The sequence below is a fragment of the Zophobas morio genome, unplaced genomic scaffold (assembly GCF_036711695.1).
Source record: "Zophobas morio isolate AGI-343-1 ecotype UQ-CSIRO unplaced genomic scaffold, CSIRO_AGI_Zmor_V1 ptg000011l, whole genome shotgun sequence".
NCBI classification, from domain to species: domain Eukaryota; kingdom Metazoa; phylum Arthropoda; class Insecta; order Coleoptera; family Tenebrionidae; genus Zophobas; species Zophobas morio.
In genome coordinates, this window is record NW_026972116.1 from 13,396,361 (window position 1) to 13,421,673 (window position 25,313).

The 25,313-nt window shown below is 33.0% G+C and overlaps 1 protein-coding gene across 6 annotated transcripts in view; it reads left to right on the plus strand.

Moving 5' to 3' along the window:
* Positions 1-25,313, plus strand: part of Kug (kugelei) — a 418,182-nt gene that overhangs the window by 55,565 nt on the left and 337,304 nt on the right. For 5 of the 6 annotated variants that reach the window (XM_064053266.1, XM_064053261.1, XM_064053265.1 and 2 more), the window contains exon 2: positions 4,490-4,559. The gene's annotated coding sequence lies outside the window, so the exon portion shown is untranslated. Of the gene's footprint in view, positions 1-4,489; positions 4,560-6,629; positions 6,738-25,313 lie in introns of those variants that run through there. The other variant, XM_064053262.1, reaches the window with a different exon arrangement.

Below are 25,313 nucleotides of genomic sequence, written 5' to 3' on the forward strand. Positions count from 1 at the left end.
TTCTGAGGAAGATTATTCAAATATGTATTTGGATTTAAAGACAAAAGTTTAAAAATCCAAAAATCTCCATCTTCCATATGGGTGATTCTGGAAAAATGATAGGAATTTTCGAAGAAGTGAAACTTAAAATTAAGGAAAAAAAATTCTTTCGACATATCGATTCCAAAAATATAGAGTGCTTCTAGTTCTGGAAGAATATTTTCAAAATATTCGGTCTGAAATACACACAATTTTTTTTAAATCCGCAGAAGCTCTGGTATTAGATTTCACCGGGCTAATTAAAAAATATGGATTATGGTTTCGGAGGAAGATTTTCCAAATATCCGGGTTGAAAAAGTAAAGTTTTTAAAATCTAAAAATTCTTTCATGTTGGTGATTCTGGAAAAATTATATTAGTTTTCGAAGAAATCAAACTATAATCTACTTCTGGAAGTCGAAGTCTATGAAGAAATCTCATTAGGTAATTTTCGAAAATGGTTGCTAAATGGGCAAAAATTTCAATTTCATGAGAGCTTATGGTCCTGGAGGAAGATTTTGTAAATTTTCGGACTGAAAAAGTAATTTTTAAAATATAAAAAATTGACATTCTTCGTATGGGTGATTCTGGAAAAATGGTAGGAATTTTCGAAGAAATGAAGCCGAAAGTCATTATCATTCGAACTCTACGAAAAAAATTATTTGGGTAATTTTTGCAAATGGTAAATGGTCGAAAATTTCATAAAGGGGGAGTATTGGAAAACTAAGGTTTTCGAAAAGTTGTCTGTAAGTCCGCAAAAAATATACTATGGGACATAGATCTCGACATGTTGACAAAAATTTGTTGAATCCAAAAAGTTGTTAGCTTGCATATTGGTGATTTTCGAAAAATAGTAGGAATTTTTGAAGAAATGAAGCCGAAAATAACTACCGGAAGTTGAACTCTACAAAAATATTTCTTTAGAACATTTTTGAAAATGGCCGAAATATGGTTCAAATTTCATAAAGGCAGAATATTAAAAAATTCAGGTTTTGGAAAAGGATATAGATCTCTACGTACTGATTCCAAAAATATAGCTTGTTTATGATTCCTGAGGAGAATTTTTGAAAATATTTTGTTTGAAAGACTATTTTTAAAATCCGAAAATTGTCATATTTCATGTGGGTGATTCTGGAAAAATGGGAAGATTTTGAGAAGAAATGAAGCCAAAAATAGCTGGAAGTCGAAATCGGTGAAAAAATCTCTGAAAATCCACAAAAACTCTGAGATTTTGTGGATTTTGACGTACTTATAGAAAAAATATAACAAATAAAATAAAATATAATATAATATAAAATTTTAGAAATATGCAGTTTAAAAGACATTTTTTTAATACAAAAAATTGTCATATTTCATATGAGTGATTCTGGAAAAATTGTAGGAAAGTTCGAAAAAACAAAGCCGAAAATTACTTCTAATGGTGGAAATCTGCAATAAATCTGTTTGGGTAACTTTCTAAAATGGTCGAAAAACGATCGTACATTTTACTTGACAAAATTTTGATATGGCGACATCAAATTTTTGGTCAATAACTGAACAAATTTTGGTTTTGTTTGCACGTGGTTCTAAATATACCTCACATTTTACAACAATCAGGTCAGTAGTTTCCGAGATTATCTGTATAATAAAATCGTCGACTGACTATAGCCAGACGGAAACGGAAGCCCTACTTTTTCATATTCTAAAGTCTATGAAACATCGAGGAAACTTAAAATTAGCCATTCGTCAAATAAACCGTATTACAATACTTGAGAAGTACCACTTAGATTTAGCAAGAGGAAATATTTATGGTTATATTTTTGTTTCTTTTTAATAACGATTTTTATAAGATCATTATTTTTTTAATAGACACTACAAAAACCAGAAGGTTTAATTTATTGCATATTAGTTTTGAAGCAATGAGAAATGCAGTTATTCAAGAATTAATGTTGTTTAAACACCATTTGCGGCTTTAACAAGTGTTAAATATTTGTTTTGAACAGTGTTTGCAAATTTTAAATTAAGACAACTGTATAAATTGAAAATATTGTGTATTTTATTTCTTATAAACGACAAAAATCTCTGAAAGCTTAAAATAAAAAACAAAAAATGAGAATTATAGAATTAAATGTAACTATTGAAAGTTATTAAAAATTCTAAAATGAGTTTTTTTTTCCCTGAATTTAAAGTCTGTACCTTTATTATGAGACATTACTCAGTTCCTTTTGTCGTAAGAGAAAGATAATTTCGAATTGCATTTATTTTAGGAAAACTGAGATACTCTATATATTTTTAAGGTAGCGTAACAAATTTTTCACAAAGCCGTTTCAGTGGAAAACTATTAATAAACAAGAGGGAGGATAATCGAAAGCATTTAATTGTGACACTGCGAAAGAAAAAGATAGTACATTTTTTTATTTGGAATTTTTGACAACTGACAATCTTGTGTCGTGGAAATTTGTTTTAATTTTCCTTTCGTTTACATGCCATATGTCATTAGTAAAATGATGTCCTGCCATAATTGCCATGCAATTTTGTGCGTTGTACTTTATTGTTGCGTGATTGATTGCTATAATCGTGGTGTTGAAATATCTAGATATCTTGATGTACCTACTTTTCCATCAGCTTTCTAAAAGTAGTTAGAAATGTGTATATTCCAGAATTCCCATCACGAAATATCAGATCGGATGTCTTATCGTCAATTTTAGATCGTAAGCCCGTAATGACTATTACTTATACCCAGTACAACCTAATTACATCCTTACAAAGTAGTCCATCGGTGTGCTTTTATAAATTCGAAAACAATAAAAGCGCGGTAAAAAGCACCTTAAAAGAATTTCGAAAACAAAGGATCTTGTTAAAAGCGATTGTGTGTCAAAAGCAAAAGAAAGCTTTCTTTTAGGTGCTTTGTTTTCTCAGTTATGCGATTATGTGTATACAGTGTCACATCATTCAAAACGATTTATAAACTATTATTCCATTGAAAATTATTTTTGGGGTAGCATGTGATCGACAAAGCGTGACAGTTTGTTTCCATCCCAGAATTTTATTATTCCCATATTTCAGAGTATGGGTAATCATTTTTGCTGTTGTGTGGCCAATAAATTATTTAAATTAATTACACACAAATTGGAGGCTATTTTATTTTTTACGCTATGTTTGCAGCTCTGAAACCAAGTTAAAATACATTATCGATCCAACTTCTCACACGCTCGCTGAACTTCAACGATAATTGAAGCAGGCATGTTACTAATGAAGTGGAATTTTATCAGTTAAAACCGTGTTGGTTTGTAGGAGGAAAGTCACAAGGATATTCATTTTAACTGATGGGTGTAATAATTATTGTTCTTAAGATAGCAGCAGGAAAACAGGCGTTTGATGTAGGTAGAAATTACAGAAACACACATTTACGACTTTGACATATTTTTGAGAGTAATGTCAGACAATTTGAATTTTTTAATTGGTAACTTGAGGCGACTTTTTAAATATCACCGTGTCAACGTTTTGTCGTCCAATTTCTCTTCCGTGTGTGTGTTTGTCTGGCGTATGCGTGCTCCTCGTCTTATCACTGTCGGATTTAGCACACACAAACAAAATCAAATCGTGTAGGTCAGATTTTATACATTTTTGTAAGCTCTAAAAGGAGATGCAATAAAAATGTCTTACACAAGGCAGGTTTATCTGCTTATTTAACACCGCGTGAAACTTTTCATTATCAAGTTCTAGGTGTGTTTCTACAGGGAAAATTCGCAATAAAGCGTTTTTTGCATCAACACTAACTAAATTCTATCCCGCCACGATCTAAATAACGCTTAGAATTAAACTGATTGTACGCCAAAATACACAACCACCCTCATATACATACAAATTATAACTTTCATCACATCAAAACTTTTGATAAACATTTTAACAAACAATATTTATGAGGATTGTTTTGCATGGATTATAATTGGTAATTATTATTGTTTGCTCAGACAACGTTGACGAGATGTAGGGAGTTAACAGGATTTAGTTAAATTAGCTTTTTACAGAATTGTTTGAGGTGATAGCTTTTATGAACATTTAGCATTTAACGAGGAAATACACATGACAGAAATGTAAATGTGTTGATACCTGTGAGGGAGTTTGCATGTTGGATTTATTTTAATGTATGCAGTATTCATGCAGTTTTAAATGTAGCACTGAAATTCGCAATTGACGCAAATATTACTTGCTTTTTCAAATATATTAATATTAAAACCCCGCGGATGGTGGTCGAAGTGGGAACATAAACATAAGTCGAATTTTTGTTATAAATGAGCTTTCCGAGCAGTCATAGAACTGCAAGAAATTTTATGATGATTATTTGACCTTTAGTGTTTTTTTTTTTTTTTTATATAAACAAGGAATAAATTCGACTGCTTCATCACTGATTTATTTCCTTGTTTAAGATGTTTTGTGTAGCATTCACAGTTGCAGTAGCATCACAATCTAAATATTTTTCTCGTTTTTCAGACAACAGATGAAGAAGTTAACCTTCAACCTAGACGATATGGTAGCCTTGACGCGCCGCAGTAAGTTAAAGGTAAACCAAAAATTAACATTTCTTATATGTTAAGATTTAATTAGTGTGGAGGCAGCGACAGAATCATAGAAAGAAGCGAAGTTGTATAAAATTTAATTAAGGTTTACAACAACTACAAGACAATATAATTAAATGATGATAGCCGTTTTAATTCCGAGTTGGAATTAATAACACCACGTGGTATCGTTAGGTATGTTTTCGATGCTGGTTCGTTAATACTGTCTCCGTTTTAAAATTTATACGTCTGTACTAATTTAGAAGTGTGTCCTCGTGTGTGCGTTCCTCGACGCTAACTCAACAGTGCTTCAAGGGTTTATTTTCGAATTTTTCGGACGCGATCTGAAAGCAGTTTGCGTCGTTTAAAAGAAGCCTCATTCAAAAAAGCTGCCAAAGTGTATCCATTATTCAGTTAAATGGTTGAAAGTGATATTATTATGACATTGGAATAAGTTTCACGTATTCTGTTCTTGAACAAGTTCTGAAGTCGTAGATAAAATTTCCTACGGTAAATATCGTCTAACGTATTATTATCACACTAGTATGATTATAAAACTTGGTTAACGCCTCGGTGTGTGGAAACTTCACACTCGTAAATAATAATGCTTTTAACCACTTGTAACGTAAATAGCTATTAAATATCATTTGAGGACATTAAACGACCATAAAAAATATTTACGAAGATAATAGAAAAACTTGACACTTAAAAAGAGTTTTCCCTGTTTACCACTGCTTTAGGAGAATTTACCCTACTAACGACTTATTAACGTAATAAGTATTAAGTAAATATAATTTTACTCAATGAAGCTAAAACCGCGAAAGTTTTTATTACGGTTGTTGTTATGAAAACCCCCCGAACAACTCGTGATCATTTTAATTTTTCATTCCCGCAAGAAATTTTGAACAAAAGTTGGGTGTTTGTTGTGCCTATTGAAGGAAAACCAGCTACAAGTGGTACAACATTTTGTGCGTATATGTATACTTTATCCAGGGCCGAGTCCGAGCCGAGCTGCGGTAAGTGCGAATATTAAATAGGGAGGGCCGGATTATAAACTGCAGGGTTATTGTCACAACCTCGGTCACAACGCAGTCTTCATAAACAGCATAATTTGACTTCGTTTGTGTCAATATTGGTTCCTGCGACTGTTCAGTTAGCGGGAGCACCCTGTTATTTTGAAAGAATCCATTTCTCTCGTTTGTTTTATTTACGTTCTAAAAACATGTCGTATATTAACGTTATGATTAAACACTCGGTAGTGTTTATTTGTCGATTTAGTAAGCAACTGCTGAGATAAACATAAATAAGCTATTTCTAACTCGCCGTCAAGAGTAAACAATTCGTGTTCAGAGTAAAATCTACAATAATTATTATTAATTCCAGTATGGAGGTTTAACTACCGGTTGCACTTACTCTCAAGTAATTAGAGTTTCCATGAACACATATTAAACAACAACTGGACTAAAGTTGGTTGGGTTTATTTCGGAGAGAACCCAGGACCGTATTATATTTAATCGACTTTATACCGAGATTAAAATTTTCGCAATTTAGATCACGTAGCGGCTAGATTAAAAAGTCGCTCATTCCTATATTTGAAGTTAATATTTTTTCATTTTGTACTATCCTGTGTGCAGAGTTGGCTCGCTTGTAAAATTGCTATTTGTGATATTGATTCCAAAAATTGATAAACAATAATACGATAAGTTAGAAAAATATGTACAGAGCATATTTAATCAGAAAACTTTTATCATACGTTACGTTACTAATATTTACATTTATTTTTAATCAATTCCGGGTAAAAATATAGATTACGGTGTTGTTAAATCATTTGAATTTTTATTGCATTTGTAAGAAGCAGTTATCGTTTCCGATAACTCTATCCACCAAATGTTTGATAACTGATATTTGACTAAGATTTAGATAATAATTATATAAATATATATGATTAACCAGGTCGATGTATATTCTAAATTTTTGCGCATTGCGAACACTGAAACTGTCCTTAACCTATAAAGAGGGTTAAAAATATAGGTATTTATTCCCTTGCAAGATTTCTTAATGCCGAAAAATCTTGACCAATTTTCTCGTTGAATTACCAAAGTGGGAATGTGCTATTAGAAAATTGTCGTTAGAATCCTGTAGATTATAGCAAATCGTTTGTCATCAGCTCAAGATTTTGGGTGGTAAGTACTATTAAATTTTATAAAATAACATATTCCTTATTGGTGGGTTATGGATCCGGTTTGATTTTTTACTCAAGGGATTCAGTTCGCAAAAATACCCAAATTATATAAAGATCTTTTATGCTAAATGTAAAAGGAAGGGAATGGGTTGGTCGTGTGAATAACACGAAAGTCGCGACTTTGATCCGGTCACGGGTTTGATCTCCTCTTATGACCCACTTTATTTTTTCTTACACTGTGACTGATGTTATGTATTTTTTTTTTCTAAAACACGAGATTTATTTGACTGTACTTCAGGGGCGAGGAACATTCTGTCTAATAACATAGGATTATCAAGTCATCACCCATTATATACAAATCCTACAGGTCTAATCAATTGGACGAGTATTTTAAATTATAATTTAAATTAGTGTTTTTTGTACCTATGTTTATTTACACTTTATTACCATGACTACATTTGTTTTTGTCGTGGTTTCAGTGGTATTTATTCAAAATCTTATTATGTAACCCGACATTTGTCTACAGATTGCGAAAACAATGGTCAAAAAAATAGAATAATTAAAAACTCCAAACGTGAAAAGATGTCTCCTCATCATTTTGTGCTGTAAAGGTTATCTAAATTTTATCAAATAATACACTTCTGGACTCTTGGTTTATGAATCCGCCTTTATTTTTATTACAATTATTTTGCAAACATTTTGTGCAGTGTACATACAATATATTTATTTAATTAATTAATTAATTACTGTTAATTATAACTTAAAAGACGTTGCAATAAGGTGCAGCAATTTGGGATCCATAAATCTGGAAAATAATATTGCAGAAATATTAAATTTGAATAAAATCTAGTTACGCACGATTTCGAAGTTAAGCCAAGTTTTCGAATGGCTGGGTCATCGGCTGTGTGATTTAAATGAACGAAAATTACTGTTAATTCGTTACAGTTAATTAGTCGGGCAGCAAGGTAGTAAAAAAAGTAATTCTAATAAATTATCTTGACTACCTTTTGCCTTTCTGCAGCGGTGCACTCGCTTCGAAAAAATCCCGAAGACAAAGAAGGCGAATTCGCTCCTCGGAGCGTGACTATCACGAGAATCCGACACGAATCGAGCTTAAAGAAGTAGAAGAAAACAGGTCTCTAAAGCTGGCCGCTCTCTGAATTACCAAGGGGTCATGAAAGGGTTAGCAGCAATAACAATAAATTCCCAGGCATCGCGAGCAACTAGGGCACTACACACCAAGGAATTTACATGGGACAAGGGTGTAACAAAAATTACTACTTTAGTGGAAAAGGTTGCGATTACGGAAGAGCCTCTTTAATAACGTTACCCCCTCTGGATGCTATGTCTGGAACGATAACTGGGCTTGAATTTATAATATTAACTTGAAATGAGTGAGAAGAGAAAATTACCCACTTTTGTTTTCTACCAGACGGCTTTACGACATTCCGACCTTTACAATATGGACACCGCAGAATATATTCAACAAGGTGTGCTAAATAATGAATACAAGTAGGGAAGGACACCAAAATTTACATCAAACGGTTTTGATTCTTTGAATTATTGAAAGAGCAGTTTGCTTTGAGCTTTTCGATTTATTGGGTTGTGGCGACCTTAGAGCCCCAATTTTCGATGACTATTGAAATTACGCTGTTATTTTTACCAAAAATAGTTAATTCTGACCGAAAATATAAGCTTTAGCGATTCAAAAAATAACTTATTTATTTGTGTGAAACACTTCGTAAACACGACTCATAATTTTACGCTGTTTACAAACAATTTAAGCTTTGCTGAAAATGTTAAATATAATGGAAGGTTCAAGTTTAACTTTTCTCAAAAAGCGATTTTATGTTAGGTGAGTCTGTAACATTTTAGCAAAAGTACAAAATAAATGTTACTACTCGAGCCGCCAAAGCGGCTGTTAAATTTTAAGGACCCTGTAAATTTCGGTAGAAAAGTTTTTACTTTGTTGCCTACATTTGTGTTATGTAGGGTTTGTTTACTTGTACTTGTGTGAATGACTACGCTATTTGATAGTAGATTGCTGTGATTAGTTTTTATGGGAAAAAAAGAAGATACAGACAAGAAAATTATACTCGTAGTATTTTTATGAAAGCTGTTCATGGTATAAATGTATCTATTTTTATTATTTGTAATTTCGCTAGTTAACAACATTTTTCATACATTTTTAGATTTGACAAGTGGGTTGGGATTTTCGCATTTCGGTGTCACAGTACTCAAAGAAATTTCACAAATCTTATAAACGAGAATAGACTGCATTTTTCAAATATGTTTTGAATTTTCGACAAAAAATTTTAATATATCATATGTAGATAAAAATCTGTGTTGCAACTCCTGACTTCAAAATTCTAAATCTTAATGAAAATCGTTAAAATAAATTCTGACGTGAGCGTTTAGCTAAACAAATACTGTAAAGATTTGTTTTCACTAGAAGAGAAAATTTATTGTGCCCACAATATAACAATTTTTAACGATTTCTAACTAGTAACTAAATATTATATAAAATAATAAATAACTTAATTCTAACCGTCTTTAATTTTACTGTCTTATAGAATTTCAAGAGTAAAATTTCGAAAATTGTTTTAATTCTGTTATTACACTCATCCACAAGCCTTTAAAACATTTTTTGGACAATTGCACATTCAAAACAGGTTACTTATAAGCCGGAAAAGTTTTCAGTTCAGGACAATATTATCCAGAATTTTCTATTTGATAAATCTTTCTTTACTCAAAAGTTTAAGAATTAATTTCTTCAATGTGCAATTATTACTTTCTTGAAAGTAATTGAAAGTCAAATACTAAACCAGAACTATCAATATGGTATTCAAAGTGAGACACCTTGTATATCAGCTTTTGTTGAAATTCTTGGCTTTTATTTAAAAACTGTTCTCAAATAATACATTCGATGATTTTTTTCTTTAAAGAACCTTAAGGTGCCAAGTTGTAAATGTCGAGAGTTTTCAAAAATTTGCCTTCTACGGAAAAAGAAATTTTACATTTTGATGTCGAGAGTTTTCTAAAATTTTCCTTCTAGTTAAAAAGGTAGGCGTTTGTTACAATAATATATACATACCAAGACCAGTGGAATACTTTGACTTTATTTAAAAGTGCGCGTTTATTTTCAAAATTCGTCGGCAAATGTAGTAGTCCAGTTTTTTTTAAATATGTTTTAATAAAACCGCATGGAGCTTCAAAATTATGGAATATTTTCATAAAAAAAAAATTATTAAATATATTTCACAAATGTTTAAAGGTGGTGAATTTCGTTTGTTCTAAATATAGGTACAGGGTGAGTCACTATGCAGGCGGCCCTCGATATCTCGCTAACCATTAGAGACGGAAAAAAGTTGCAGACCATATATAGCTTTTTTTAAATAGAACACCCTATATATTTTCACATATTTTCTTTGGCCCTTTCCTAGGTTTTATAGCGATAGTTCAGTTTTGAAATCCCGTTGCGACGTTGCCACCTTATTCCAATTTTCCACAAAAGTATTTCGGCGGTGGATGGATTCACAAAAAAACCGCGATAGAGTTATTTTTAAAATCTGGGTTACAACATTTTGTGAATTTTTCCAGAATTTTTCTCCACCAACAATTTGAAGATGTCGCCTCAAAATTGTGTGTGATAAAGGCTGTTTAAATTTTATAAAATAATATAATCTCTTGAAAAAGATGATATCGTTGTCAAAAATGACAATAAAAATTTGAAGTTGACGTTAAATTGTAAAATAATAACATTATATTTAAATAATAATAACAATAATAATAAAATAATCTGCTTAAGCTTTTTGTCGTTAAGACAACGTTTACTGCTTAAATGGCGTATAATTTTTTCACAGTTTTTTGAAAAGTAATTCCAACTAGATTTAATAGTTGATTGTCTCTCACTAACTAATTGTGAACAGTGAATAGGTAGTTATGAATAGTTAATTCCCATTTAGATTTTTTTACGCAACTTGGCTTGTTTTTAGAAAACATAACATTTGTTAGTTAAATTAGAGCTGACATTTATTTAAAAATATGTGTACACAAATATTAGCAGTACTTTGTGTTATTTACATTCAAGTAACAATGTCCAATTAGAATTAATAAGGAACGACATTTATAACTTGTCATTTAACTATCTCCAAAATTTAACGTACCTACACTGTCTGAACGTGACCTTTGTGAGTCGCCACACCGTTTCGAAGTACATTTGAGGATATCCAAAATGTAACGTGACGTACACGGTACGTAGAATAATAGCCCATGTTCAGCCTTTCACACCGAGAAGAACAAGCTTGATCCGGCCCTGAACATAGCTTTCTCATTCTCTCGTATTTGTACTAAAGGCATACGCATGCGCAGCATATATGCTATTTTACGACCGGTTGCGTAACCTGTGTGGACCACAGTCTGTGATTACAACTATTACGGCCACATTACATGGCTAGATTACATTTGGGATGTGTTTAAGCTCTGGTGACATGAGCAACATTGGAATTAGTGGTGATTACGTCGATGTACGTTGCACTTTGGTGCACTCAATTAAGTCACTTGTCTAAATGGGATTCTCTTACGTTCGTTCCATATTAACAAAAAAAAGAGAGAGAAAAAAAAATAAAACAACCACAGTGTGTGGTCACTCCACGCTATAAACGTGACAGCTGCTGATGCCCCACATTTCAGGTTGTAAATTCAAAAAGGTCCTCATGAAAATTAATGCCAGATGAAATGCTAAGTACCGCAAGGCCCGACTAAATGTTTGCTTAATAGCCATTATTATTAATTAGGAAGGAAATAAAGCGGTTTAAAGGGAGTTTCGTTTTAGTAGAAATAGGTTATGTTTACTGATTTAGTACATTGGATGCGGTAGCAAACATAATTATTTTTGGATGACTAACACTTTTTGGGATTAATGATTCGGTGTGGTTCATTTGAACGTCCATCACCTACTCTTCGTTTACTAAGATTACATTAGCACCTTTTGGATCGAGCGTTTTCATTAAGTATAGTGTGTGTTATTAATTACTTTCGGAAAATTTCAGGTGATGTATGCTCAGAGGTAATAAGGTCCAACTATCCATTAACTATCCCGTCAGGTTTAGGCTCAAGCAAGTTGCTTGTTTGTTTACTTATGCTTCCGACGAAAATTCCGATTTTCTGTCACGTTGGCACTCCTGGAGAATGAACTCTATTAAAACTTTGATGGACATTCGTGAAATCAATGGGGGTCGGAATTGGAAGATGACCGATGTAATTTTGAATTCGATGAAGTTGTGAATATTTGCATATTGGAAAATTATGATTTATCGATTTATATATAAGGGCCCGGGTCAAGCGTAAGCGAAGACGAAGAAAGTTAGACTGAAAGGACGTTAACTTCTCAGTTGACAATTTATACTGTAAACGTAGTGTTCGAAATAGCGTTTTGAATGCAAAAAATGTGCGATTTAGAACAGTAAAAAATGTGAAGTAATTCAGTAAGCATCCCTAAGGAACAGTTGTATTTTTAGTTTCAGACTAGTATTGTGAAAAGTAACATTTACGTAGGATTACAGAGTGTAAAGAACCTTAATTAGCGAAAGGAGTAATGCGCTGGATTACTGTGAAAGGACATTTTCCGCGGCGACATGTCTAAAATCCAAGCAGCATATCTTAACCCTAGACTATTTAATTAGAAGTTAAGAGATGCTTGCGTTTGATTAAGAGAACTGGATCTGATTCCCTTTTAGCCTGATTTATGCTCATCATGCTCATAACGGTTATTTCACTTTGTATTATTGCAAATGGTGCAATAACGGGAAGTAGGAAGTCAAGTATGGAGCAGAATATCAGAATATAGACCGAGCGATAAGTGGATGGTTATTTCGAAAAGCGTGACAAAACGTACGTATTCCGGTGGAATTTTTAACGGCTGTGGTTATCTGAGGGTTTTTGGATGTACCACACAAACCCGGTTAATTAGTATATGATAAAACACGATAATGGCGGAGCAATTATGGGAGTTATGTTCGGATAAGTAAAAGCTTTAAAAAGTGTCAATTAGCGTTGACTTTGATTTGGCTTTTAAGAATAATTATTTTCGCTCGGTTGTGGCATTAAAAATTCGTCATGCTTTCGGTACACTTTCCAGTTTTGCCACTTCAAGATGAAGTCAATTTGGGAATTATCAAGGGAGCTTGAATTATGTAAAGCGGACATTAAAGTGGGTTGAGGAGGTGGGTATACGGAACTTTGTATAAAATATTTAGATTGAAATCGATTTGTTTTGGGAAATCCAGTCACAAAAATTGATTTAAGGACAAAATCTGCGGCGTGTTAAGAAAACGATCAACCAGGACCTTCGAAGGCAAAAAATATTGTTCTTCTTACCGATGTCAAGTTTCGTGAGTTTTTGGTAATCGTTATATTACCACGGTTTTGCATCTAGTAATTGTTAGTTAATTACTAATTCTAACTTCTATTTACACAATTACAGTTATATTCACAGCTTCAAGTTGATATAGAAAGCGGACCCTTTCAGTAGCAGTGAACAATGATTACTGTATCCGAGTGTATCTTACATGAAATACGTTTTGTTCAAGGTTAATGAAGTTATCAAAAATTAACAAATTGATAATACGTAATAATATAGGGTGATTAAGAGCACTACTGCAAAATTTGAATGGCGAAAAATATGTAAAAAGTTCAGTAAAACTATGATCATTTCAGTACGTATCAGGTTTGATAATGTAGCCCTACTACATTATCAAACCTGATACGTACCTGATGCCATTTTTACGTATTTCTTTGGTAACGTTATCAAGGTGGTACAATAAGAATTTTTTTCTAATAACTAACCATGGAAAGTGGGCAGTAATTTTGATCATTCACGAAATATTAAGATTTTTTGATAGCCATATTTCAAAGAATTGACCATGCTTACATTAGCATTATTTACTTATTTTGCTGGATGTATAATGTGTATAAGTATATATAAAATTTTATTTTTTACGTTCCGAAGTAAGGAAGTATTTTAATAGCATCCATCCGTTTTATGCCCCTAGAGTATAGGTACCCCATTTCCCTCAGTCTGTTTCGATTTTTGTTATACAGATAATCTCCGAGATTAACGCTAAAAAAAATTCGGCTAATCATCCCCTATCAATAATTTGACGACGTCATCTCAAAATTTTGCATAGTAAATGTTATTTAAATTTTATGAAATACCATACTCCTGTACCTTGATTTATCATGATAATTTGTCTCGTGAATGTCAAATCTTGTGGAAATGATTATAACGAACGCCCTATGTATGACCTTAGTCACAAAAATCACCATAGCAGCCAAAAAATAACAAACAAGCAGAATTCCATCAATAAAGTTTTATTAAAGCACTAAATTAACGGCAGGTGGAAACGAATGAGTTATTTATTAACACTTACCCAATAAGTTAGTACAAATGAGGGAATTATATTAATGAGTCGGTGTTTATTTTGTAGATTATGCTGTAAAGTTAATTAGAATAAATAAACATAAGTTGTAGGAGCAGTTTAAAATAACGAGATATCAATACGAAATAGGAGCTCGGACACTGAGGTTAAAAGTTCGGAGGGTTCGTGCTACAAAGCGGAGAAAACAGTTGCATTGTACTAAATATATAATGTGAAACGGTAATAAATTAGTCATTAATATTTTATGGGTTGTATTGATATGACATGTTAGTGAATTTACGTTGAGTGGGAAAGATTAATGGTCATTCAGTGAAATAGATTTGGAGGTTCGTGGACTGGTAACATGAAAAATGAGATAAATAATTATAATATACAGTAATTAAATATCGGAATCTGATCTTTCATTTCTCATTAAAGGCTTTTGGAGTTTCATATAATTTATGTATAATTAAACAACGAGAAAATGCTCAAATGTGGGCTGTTTGTCATTTTGCACTTTCTCGAGAATTAGCGAAGGGAGTATTATCTAATATGTGTACTTGTTGTTTATGATTCCGCCTTAAGTTTTTCTTGTAAGCATGTTGCTCGTAACACCAAGATCGTGGGTACGTGGATTTTTTTTTGTTTTTTTTGTTACATGGTGACAGGTATTTTTTATATTTTTTGAACATATAGGGGATACCATAAAAAAAGCCAAAATCAAATTTTATAATTTTTTGAAGACATGGAATTTGTTGAACTGAACTTCAGGTGGTTGAGCAATATATGTAGTGTAAGCTTTGAACATTCTAGATCTCTTAGATACACTCAAGTATATATTTAGTATTCAGTTGAAAAAGTGACAAAGTTGGCGCTGGTTTTCTGTAAACATTGTGAAGGATGTCTGCAATAAACCAGAAATTAAATCGAGAAGAGCTCGTACCTGCTATGGTATAACTTAATCTCTCAATTTTCCGTATAATAAAATTAACGCCTTTCAACAACTCTGTCAAATATCATTTACACACGATGATGATTTTTTCAATTGAACAGCCGTTATATGAACCTGAAACGTCATAAATTCAAAAAAGAAGATGTTTGCGCGTTAGATTTCGTTCTGACTTTTCTAAAATTTCAGGTACTACGTGCATGGAAGGGGAAGATGTTGGCCAATTTACTAACAGTTTTAACTTGAACATTTTTATTTATGTCTATTTCTATATTATCTAAAATTATACATATGTAAAATTATTATTAGATGTTTAGATGTACGTATAGCACGTTAGGTGTACTATAACACTTATTTGGTTAAAAATATTATTGTAAACTGTAGAGGATAGAGGGTGTTTACTGTTTAGAAGTCTATAATATTAATTATGAATAATTACATAATTCCTTCGTAAATCATTACAAAAGATGTGGAAGAAATGTCCTTAAATTCTATCTTTCTACCATGGAAAACCGGTGGCCATTTGTCCCTACGTGCGAAAGATATCTAATGGTTGCAAAAGAGGACTATGTTTAGGAGTTAGTGGCCGTATTAGGTTTTCAGTGTGTCGTGACATGCCCGACAACTTTCATAATTGTGGACAAAATTATTTATCAGTAGTGTCGTAATTACTATCCTACAAGGATCACATTTACGTGTTTATGCACTATCCATGCAATTAACTCCACGGTTGATTGGAAACCTAGTAATCATTGTCATTACCTACCTATCGTTGCACATGGTAACCGGTAATTCAAAAAAAAGATGCTTTATTACAGAAGTTAAGGATCTACCAACTAAGAAATATCGAGTAAAGTCAGCCAATTTTCTGTTTTGAAGAGCGGAATTGTATTGGATTGAAACCCTAGCAAGAAACCGCTTGGCAGAGGTCGATTTTTATTTGCCCTTTAATTAAATTTGGAAAACCAGTAATTGGTTGGAAACTTTATTGTCGAGGATTTAAAGTAGAACTTAATTAACCTGGACACAATAAACTAGGGCTTAATATATCACATGTGGGAATCTCTTTTTACGACTATCTAGAAAACAGGATTTTAAATATCGTTTTAATTGCTTTTAGCAGTATTTCAGATAACACATTCTCGAACAATTGCCAGGTTTGATCGGATAAATATCCAGATACAACGGATATTATTTGCTTTTGTTGCACCTAGCAATCACTGAATTATAGATAAGGGATCAATAGTGAATTTTAAACAATCGTATGAAGTATAGGAAGGCAGTAAATTTTATACTTGTTTAAGGCTTTATGGATCAAGATAAATTCAAACGGGTTTTGAAATCACTAGCGCGCACTGGAGACCACATGGAATAATAATTAGTTGACACTGTCTACTATAACTACTACAATCGATTTTTAAATGTCAGAACAGTTCGTCGTCGGTTTAACTAGTCGTAAGCAAGCAGCCCTGACTTTTCTCGGAACTTATTTAAAGCGCACATTACAGTTCCAAAGTTACAGAATTCATAACTAGACAATCGCATTTGACTGATGCAGCAACTTACGAGAAAACAGTTTAGCGTAGACCCTCAACTATAATGCTTTTAGCCAACGAGAAAGTTTGAAACTCGCGATTTAGAACAGTAAAAACTTTTTCAACCCGATAAACAATACCACTTAGTATAATAATTTCTCGACAATTAAATCAGAACACGCCCTCCTTAAGAATTTCGCCATAAATAATCGTTCTTGTTATCTTAATAACTACGAAGATAAGTTCGCGTTACATCACTTTACAGGGGTCTGCGCCATCCATAAATAATATCTTAATGATGAAATGTGAAAATCTGCAATATTGGAGGTAATTTTATGATCTTTGGGAAAGTGGTAGTGCAGTAGCGGTTAGAGTGTATGAATTAATGGCATCATCAATTATGATATCTACTGCACGGGTCTCGAATAGCCATCAATTTTGCTTGAACTGTAACGTGGCGGTTTTGTCGCAGCATTTATCCTAGTGAGGAATATTTGAAAGAGTGAGATGAAGTAAGTGGCGCCACCTCTACAGAAGCTACCGGAAAAGAATAGCATTTGCTATTATTAGTATCAATATTAGTTTCAAATTGGTAATTTACAATTAAATCGTACTAAACTGCTGTCGTAGTTCGGTGGTTAAAGTTTAATGAAATTTGTCCTATTTTGTATTGCGTTCTCATCCCCGAAGTTCATTTAACGAGAAATGTATGAACCGTCGATCGGTTTTCTAATTGCTGAATAATATTCTCTATTTTCCCCAGATGAATGTAAATGCTTCCATTGATCTATTAGTAGAAATTAATTGCAGGATGAGCTAATGACCAGAGAAAGTCCGAATTAATGTAGTGAGCAATTAAATTTACGGTAACAGTCCTGATCGACGTACTCTTCGGCATGTCGTCCGCGCGGAGTGAATGGTCAAAGGTAATTGGTCATATGGAGCCGTTATTCAATTTGGCAAGCATTTTGATCAACGTTGTTGCACGTTTGTTATTGTTTCCGACAAACTTTGTACAAGTTTTATTGTTTTCCTTTTTTTGGTTGGTTAAACTACGGACAATATTCCAATATCGAATACTCCATTTCCATCGGGATAGATCGACGAACCACACTCCAATAAAAAATGATGAATTTTCTTTTTGATTTGATTCGCCCGAAATAAAATATGAATGGAATTGTAATGATGCTGTGTTTTTTATTTGGTCGAGGAAAGGTCAGGGGGATTTTGCTTTAATGTTTATTTTTATTTTTATACACAGGGGGTCATTGCTAATGTATTATCGATTGAGTGAGGATACAATGCGAAAACAGTTGTCGGAACGAAATTTCCACACGTGATTACTGTAATTATTTTTATGGGGAAGTTTTCAATTTTGCACTATTTTGTTGCCGCTAATGATTTTTTGACGACGTTTGTGTACTGCGATGGCCTCGTTTCTTTGACGTTGCTTCTTGAAAGTGTGAATGATGGCATCTGCAAATGAATAGATGTTTAATCGCTTACTGCTTTTTCCCCCTTTTTGTGAATGTGATATGAAGAGGAGATAAGAAGTGGACGCGCTGTGGAGGCTCAAACAACGGGTGAAATTATGTAACTGGTGATAAGATCTGTGTGTTTTTACAGACACTGGCTAGGAATTTATGAGTGTACTAACTAATCCGAAAGTACACTTGCATTTCCTTTCACTGCACAGACTGGCTACATCGAAACGTAAAAATGAATTATACGTAGCACGAAGGTTCGAAGTGGAATTTACGGGTAGAGATTTCCGTTTAAAATTTAAAATGATAACATGAAAATTCATTATGTAGCAGCAACATGCCGATTGTTACGATTCGCTTGGAAATTTATTTTGTTCATTATTTTGGAAATCGTAGCTCCACAGCGGTCACTTATTTCTGATACGTGGAAAGTTGTTCGAGAGGCCGAAGTAAAATTTTGCTAATAAAACGTATAATTAATTACTTGCCGATATGACGCCTTTTCACCCTCTTGTTGATCACAAAGTTAACAAACTTTGCCCCAAACTTCCCAATCTATTATTCAGGCCCACGATGTAATGATTTTATGCTTTCCAAAGAAATTAGTTACAGTATCTAAAAGTTTATTTGAGTTGAATTGAAAAAATTGAAAGTTGATTGAGTTTGAAGTAACTTCAAGTAATCTATTTAACAAGATCTTATCTTTGTTGACAAGTTTAAAAACCCGAGCGTGGTGATCACTTCTGGACTATCAAAATGTTTTAAACTGTAAAATCCGACTTACCATAATTTTCAGGAGAAAACTGGTTTAAGTTATTTAAACTTACCAACACAATAAATTCTACATGAACAGCTAATTGACAACGGCTGCTTTGCTATTCAGGACTAGATTTTGCATCGACACAAAGACATTATTCCTAGAAACCAGAAACTCAGAACAGGAGGCGGAGACGGCTGATGATCACAATTATTTGCGACTGTTGTTGCAAGATCTTCTTAATATAAAAAAATGGCCCAAGTTTATTTACACCCTCTGAAGTACTTACAGTCGAATAATTTCAACATCTTCGAAAAATTATTAAATCAAAATAACCTTTATAATTTAAAGTAGAAATATGTGTGTATTGCTGCATTGGTACGAGAAATATTGAAGAATAAAAATTAAAATAACAACAAACAAAATCAAGGCAAATTCATAAACCACAAATAGAGGCGTATTTAGTAGTATGTTGTAGAAGTATTGTGTATTGTACTCTGTTACCCGAATTTGTTGATGTTCTATGGCCAATAAAACATTGTTAGTGTCTGGCTGAAATTTTTAAACAATTGCAGTTTGTTGAATACATTAATAGTAAATTTTGACTTGTATTTTTTTGGTGAGAAGACCCCTCTGTCAATTCAAAAGTGAGGGTATATTATTAAATAGGAAGTGAAATTTTGGAAAAGAGTTTTATGAGGATGTCGTTAATTTTTTATACTATACCGGGTGTCTGGAAAATGGCGGATTAACTCTTCAGTACGTTATGTTCGGGGGTTTCGGGAGTCCCAAAAAAATAATCAAAAATTCGTTATGATGTAGATTAAGAAAAAAACGTAATTTTATAAAAGTAAAATTGGCAACAATGCACGTACCTAATGCATGAATGCCTCCGGCTTACTTTCCGATTTCTTAATAACGATGGTGTTTGAAACCCACCTTTTATTTTTTTTAGTACAATAACCATAACAACCAGTAGTCATTAATCGTTGTGGATTATTATTAATAAAACAAGCTTTTATTTTTCATTAATAAATAAACCAAAAAAAACCTGTAATAAGACATTTTAAAGATTTAATAAAACATTTAAAAAATTTTGACAATTGACATTTCACCATTTAACCTTTTTTAATGAAAAGATTTTATTTATGTGCAATTTGTTAAATAATAATGTTAAATAGTACTCCTATAGTTTAAACTGATCACTAGCCCTGAAGAAAAGAATTCTCGAAACGTTGACTCAGTAATCTGTGTTTCTTTTGGTCCTCTCTCCTCATTATTGCTGATCTACAATAAAAAACAATGGACGTGCATTTATAAATCATAAACAATAACAAAACCAACAAAAGCAAAATCCATTAAAGCATAACCAACTAAAACACTAGAGAAGATGTTCAAAATTCCTGTCTTGTACATATAAGTACGCGCATAATTTTGATAAGTTTTTTGGCGAATGACATACCCTCTAAGAAAAGAGAGGGTGGGTGGGCGGGGCTAGTACCTGCTAAGATAAGACTGATTTTGGCAAATGAGGTAAATGATAATAATAATAATAATATTTATTGTCAAACAGAATACATCCAATTGTGACAGTTTGGAAAGACTTCCTAATAGATTCAATATAAAAATGGAAACAATATTATTTTTGTTAATTATTAATTTCTTAATGGTCTAACCAAAGAACTTAAAGATAACTGCATAACAGCTGTATTTACATCGAGGGAGTTAATTGTTCAAGCAATATTATCGATTATAGAATAATAAGTACCATAATTAGTCTTACGAAATTTTAACATAAAAGTTTGAGTACAACGACTAGCTGACCTTGGAACTCGAAACTGAAATAAATTGAGCAATTCAGTGCAATCAATAATGATAATGAATTTGTTGTTTAGTTGTTGAACGTAGCAAAAGAACTAATTTTAAAATCATTATAACTCCACCACAATGTGAGAAGGAATTTTTTTACTATTTTTCCCGGACTCACCAGCGTAGCTGAGAGGTAATCCGCCATTTTCCAGACACCCGGTATAGATATACCGGGGGCAATTAAAAGCATCATCAAAGACAGCCAGGGGTTTTTGAAAATCCATTTCCAGTAAAATGTTTTTCGTTCAACCGAAATAAACTCAAACTGTCATATTGACGGTAATCTGACAAGACGAATATTAAATCTTCAAAAATCGATGGCTGCCTTTGGTTGTGTATTTTGTCGTTTTTTCGTTATATTAGTTTTAGTATCAATAGTGTAACATTAATAGGAGTACAATGTTCCCAGAATTTTGGGAAAGTTAGTTAAGTATTTTTAAGATGATCATCAGTTGTTTAGAGAAAAAAAAAAAAAAAAAATTAGTCAATATTTTGGAAACATTAAATCAGTGTCATGTTTTACTAAAATTTCATAAGGTTTCATGTGCAAAACATTTTAAGCAAGGCTTACTAATAACTTTGCTGTATCGTCAACTTTGTGATGGGAATGTCATAGTAATGGTCACATACTTTCAAAACAGACGAACAGACGGAGAACCAACAGACAGGTGGCCGGAAATGGGACGTTGTCATGTTCTACGCCCTGTACAGTGTCGAAATAAGACGTGATCCGTCTATCCTACTTTCGTAGTTTACGTAGGAGAAGTCAAAAAGCTGGTGGTTTGCATAGCTCCTGAGCTAACACGGAGTATTTTGCGAGTTGTGAAGATTATGACTTTAATCTCCATTACGTTTAGTTTTGAGAGGATGTAGTTGCAAAATAAGACAGTTTCAACATCGCGCCATTTTAGGTAAAGCCAACGATATTTCCATACACATTACTGCTTAACGTCATAAGCTAAATCGGGCAGTTTGCGCCCATAAAGTAATATTCCTAATAAATATTAATAGAACAATACAGCTACGATCGATTGCGTTGCGTTTGCTGTTATGTGAAAATCCTTTTTTACCAGGAAGAACGTGCATTAGTCTCTTTCAACTGAATGGGTTTATTTATGTAATGTGGAAGTGCCATTCATAACAACCTAGAAAGTAAACGCTGGAACGTGTGGGTTGTTTCATTGATGTGTGTTTAATGTATGCACATGTAGCTTGGTTACCTTAGAAACCCATAATCAAAAGAGAAAGTTGTTTTTATTGGTAAGGGTCAGGATGTTCAGTGTAAAAATACCAGATATTAAATAATGCACACTTTTTAGACCGCACTTAAAATTGTAAACTGCCTACTTCTGTGAGTTGCGCTTATTAACGACAGCTTAAAATTTCTCAATCGATACCTTTCAATTTTTTACTTCTCGAAAGTCGTAGGAAATACGAGGAAGCTATTAGAAAATAATCCTCTCGGGCCCATAAATGCAGCGAAACACGTTGCGAGGATAAGCTCTGCAGTTGTCCTGGGACCGTATTTTACTTTCTTAATTAAAACTTTTGACTTTTGTTCCAACTTGGCACGCAAACTAGCGTAATAATTCAAAAATTTTATACTTTATCTTAGAGAGTGTAAATACCTGTTGAAACAATGTAGCTTACCTGGATGCTGAGCTGACATAATGACTTGCTTGTAGTTGGGGAATATCCTCGACCTAACCAACTCGGGAGATTCAAAGTGTTTATACTCCTACATTTGAAACGCGAATCATGTGCCGGCGGATTATTAGACGAAATTGTACAAAAAGGCACCCTGTGATCTCCGCTTCACTTTGTCCACATGTAATTAAAACTTTTGTACTTAAAATCCACTGGAAATCCTGTTTACATGTTTTTGAGTCACTTGGATGAAAAGGAGGAAATCAGCGCCCACCTGGAGGTCTAATTACGAGTTAGGTTCGACAGTGAACCCACGCAGGACATACAGACATCGCAAAAAAGCGTTTTAATTATTTCATAATGTAGATTCACATTGTGTTCATTGTCACACGAAGCAGACAAAAAACAAATGTTCGAAATAAACGAAATTCTCGCCGATATTGGATGTATTGTGGGATAGCGTTGATTCGCATTATAGATTATGGTCCCGTCTCTCTTTGTTGCATGGGCGGAAAGTAGGTGACACAACGTGGGTAGTTGTTTTAGCTGTACTTCAAGTCTTGATTCCTTCAATGGCCGTTAAACCTAGTCTAAAAACATAAGTATCTCCAGCCATAAGCAAGAGATTTCAGACACCTGCTAGCAAACAGTGGTGACACTGTTAAAACCATTGATTTTATTTTTCGTAATTCCACAAGCGTTTCAATCAAATTAGTGTTGCAGTTATATTAAACGAGCAACAATGGAGCTTTAATTAAATTGGTTAAACGACTATTGAAAACTCTAAATGTGCTATTAGCCCCGTCGACAAAAATTCTCAGATAATAGGTTAAAGTTACCCTTATGCAACCTGACGGAAACCACGCAAGCTTTCATAAACGTCAGAACGCGTAACAGCTGCACTATATTGTACAATAAGAAGTACAGGTTATACGAACAAAAAATGGGATTATGGATTGTTCGAACTTGCGGAAAGCTTCTCGTTTGACGCGAAGTCGAGCTTTGCTTTGGGCCTCGAAAATGAAAGGATAATTTTTATTTGCAAAGATTTGTTTTCGTCGGAGTGGAATGTTTTTCACTCCATTAACTTTAATTCTTCTAGACTTTATGCAAGTCGTTATTCATAAATCAATGAAACTCATGAATTATTCATTCGAGACTGTCCCTTCAAGTTACTGTAATAATGTAACACCTAAATAGGTCGACGAAACGTCGTGGATCACTGAGCTTGTGGTGATTTCTGGAGATTGGCCAAAGTTAGTGCCAGTGAACTTTTAAATTTAGCGCATGGGAACGTTCAAGTGCAAGGTATGTTTAGATTATAGCGATAAAAATAACGTAACTTTGGGTGTAATGATACGTGGTCTAAAAAAAGTCAGCTGGTAGGAAGAACGCAACATGTGGCCAATAGTGGTGATGGTAATAATAACGTTTATTAATACAGCTAAAAATGATACGGATGTTACGGCTATTTCCTACACGCTAAATTTTTGTATAAATGTATTGCGTGTACTGTTAGTTTTGGGGGAGAAAATACTAATTGTTGGATATCAGATTTAATCGATTTATTTATTGTGGTATTAATTGAAAACCCTTGTTGTTTTTAGTCATTATCCGCATGAAATATGGTCCCCTAACAAATTTTGAAACAATGTGTAAATCAACTTGGTACAAGAATCTGCGTAAAGCTGTGCCTTTGTTTTCTCATATTACGTTTTAGCTTTTCACAACCCGCTATGCTTTTGAAATTACATTAATTAAGTAAATGATTCCTAAAGAGAACTCAAAAAAATGTATTCATCTTATATTTACCGGCAGAAGAATTTCAATAAAATTAATTACATTAAAAACACGTTTTTTGGATGAACTCAAGCTTTTGTTAAAGACTTTAAAATTTATATTAAGGGCAAGCCTCAACCGCATTACACATTGGATCAGAATTATTTTTAATTTACATTTGATTCTGCTTGAACCATTTCAAGCAAAGTATAGACAAATTTTTTTGTTCCGATTGCAACTAAAATTTGTAATCTTTAAATACACCCCAAAACCATATTCAATGTATATATTTTTTATTATAAATGCATTTGTCCGTGGTATAATTGTTTTCTTTCTTTTTTTTGTAGATCAAAGTTGTATTATTTAAAAAAGCTGCTTTTCCTAAAATTTGTTTTCAAGATCGGAAACTACGGTTATTTTTGGGAGTAAATTATACCAAATTAAAACGACAACTTTTTTCAAAAATTTTAGGTGTGCCCGAACCCTTGATTTTTTGCTTAATCTGATATAAACCAAATGCTTCTCGAATTGCGTGATGATTGGCTTTTTTTCTTGTTTACCCAATATCTTTTTTTTACAGTGTTTGCAATTAATTTCGCAAATCCCCGATTTTTCATTGAGCCCTTCTTTATCCCTCAACTTGCCGAGAATCGGTCCTGAAGTGTAAGCAACTACACGAAGTTTCTGAAAATTGTCTAACGCTTTGATGATCGAAAAGATGCAGCTGAAAGTATCCTGTTGGAGTTATATTTTTAGAAAGTAGAAAGTTCAGAAATTAATTTTAATTTTAAACGATTATATAGATATTTTTAAGAACCAAATTCTACCCGGTCTTCTTCGAAAACAGGAGGAATCGCCTTAAAAATCATCGTTTTAAATTTTGGATAGATGTATTAAAATTTTTTATATTCTACAAGTTGCTGCGATTTGAGTTTTGAAAATAGAATTACTTCGGAAGCGTAAGCTAAGAAAGTATAATCGAGTCCATCGGGCGACTTGCGAGTTTCATGTTTTCTCGAAAAAATTATCTCCTGTTTCCATCTGTCTATTTGTATGTTAAATGCTAACCCAAATTTGCCTAATCATTCCCACCAACAATTTGATGACGTCATCTCAAAGGATTCTATTTTAAAATGATT